Raw genomic sequence first — 2,018 nt, 5'->3', positions numbered from 1 at the left:
TTGAAAATAATTCTTTGCCTCTGGTGTTTGTTGTTGTTTGTTATAAATGCACTTAGGGACCCCTGGGTGGCTCAGTTGGTTAAGGTCCAACTTCAGCTCAGGTCATGATCTCACACTTCCTGAGTTTGAGCCCCGCATTCAGCTCTGTGCTGACAGCTCAGAGCCTGGAGCCTGCTTCGGATTCTGTGTCTTTCTCTCCCTCTGCCCTCCCCTGCTTGTGCTATCTCTCAAAAGTAAATAAACATTAAAAAAAGTAATAAATGCACTTAAATTTGTGTACTAGCCACTTGGTGACTTGGGGCAACTATCTTGTAGTATTATATTGCAATATAAAGAGAGTTATCTCCAATGCCAGAAGAAAAATATATATTGATCTTAGAGCGTTTCCAGTTTCCGACTCAGAAATTCCCAGCTGGAGGAGCTCATTTGGCTCTTCTCCTCCCGAGAGTTTCACCCACTCTCATCTAGCTCCTCTCCTGCACAGTTCTGTCACACTGTCCTGAAGGAGGACACCTGTCATCTTGGAGAGAGTGGGAACAAAGCGATGGGACATGTCTGGGTTTAAGTTAGCTTATCTGTGTAATGATGGGGTGGAGCCCAATGGCATCTAAAAGACATTTCAGAAAACCCGAGATTCTCCCTCTGGCATTCTCCAAGCAAATCTTCAGAAGCAGATTCCCTCCCTTCTGGATCCCTTTAACAACGGAGTCTTGCTAATTCATCTGCCAGTGCCTGTAACTGCTGACCGGAACCCCCAGCTGAGTTGGAGAGGCCAGGATTCTCTTGGTCTCAGCAGTAGGACATACTCTTCTCCACTCCTGTTCATCAGCTCCCCTCTGTTCCTGCTCTTTCCCCTGTCTGGACCCCTTTTTACTCACAGACTGTCCATCTGAAACTACATTTTGGACTTGTTAACAAAACCCTGGCTTTGTGAGCAGAGCACTCTCTCCAGAGGGCTTGGCTGATGAGGCCATTTCAGCACTCCAGTGGTGGAGAGATTTGCCAGAAGGGATGTGGGAGCTGAGGCTGCTCTCACAGAGCAGCCGTTTGGAATGGCCACGAAAATCCCTGCAGGCTCCAGGATGAGTTTCAGGAGGCAAATTCAAGGCTGCATCTTCCCTGCATCTTGCCCTGAGACTTCCCATCTGGAAATGACCTGTCCCTCTTGAGTTCCTGAAGCACTTTCTCTGCCTCTGTCTGGCGTCTCCTGTTCAGGCCTGGTGTTCGGTGTTCACTTGCACTTCGATTTTCTCGTCGCTGGCAAGCTCCTGAGCCCATCCCATATCCCTCTCAACCTCACCCAACGGGCAGCACAGTGCCCAGAACCCTGGAGGCCCTGTGCAAGCATGTTCTGTACAGGAATTCCTTGGGAATACATCTGAAGTTCAGGCATCTCAGGGTCCACGAAGGAGGCAGGATGGGGCAAGGGTTCCTGGGACACCCGTCTGGTAGGCAGTAGGGACAGAGCGTACCCTGTGGGCTTCAGAGCTAGATACACTTGGTTCAAATCCAACTCTGCCTTTCAATAGCCATGGGCCATTGGGGAAGTTTCTTAACCTCTCTGAGCCTCGGTTTCCGTGATGTAAATTGAGGGCTTGCAGAGGTGATAGTGAGGGTTAAGCAAAATAAGGTATACCAACCCCACAGGCCCTGGGATCCTGGGATCTCATGGTGAATTGCCAGTGGCCTGAACTGCTTGTCTCCTGATTGCTGACCCAGGGCTCCTTTCCCTCTGTCAGCCCCCTCCCAGAAGAGTGACCATGGAGCTCTCACACCCAGTGGTGCTGGTTCAGGGAGCTAGGAGATCATGTCCATAGGAGACAGGGGGATGGTGTTAGTAAGAAAGTAGGGGTAGGAGTGGGGATCTGTGCACAGCTGAGGGTAAGGGGTCCTTAGTGATCAGAAGGGTACCTACCCTATACTGATGCCCCTGCTCTCACATCAGGATATCCAGTCCCTACCTGGTACGTGGCTGGCTCCAGAAGTCTCCGAGCTGACAGGAACTGAGTGGGGCTGTG

The sequence above is a fragment of the Panthera leo genome, chromosome D2, assembly GCF_018350215.1.
Source record: "Panthera leo isolate Ple1 chromosome D2, P.leo_Ple1_pat1.1, whole genome shotgun sequence".
Classification (NCBI taxonomy): domain Eukaryota; kingdom Metazoa; phylum Chordata; class Mammalia; order Carnivora; family Felidae; genus Panthera; species Panthera leo.
Note: the sequence above shows the minus strand (reverse complement) of the source record.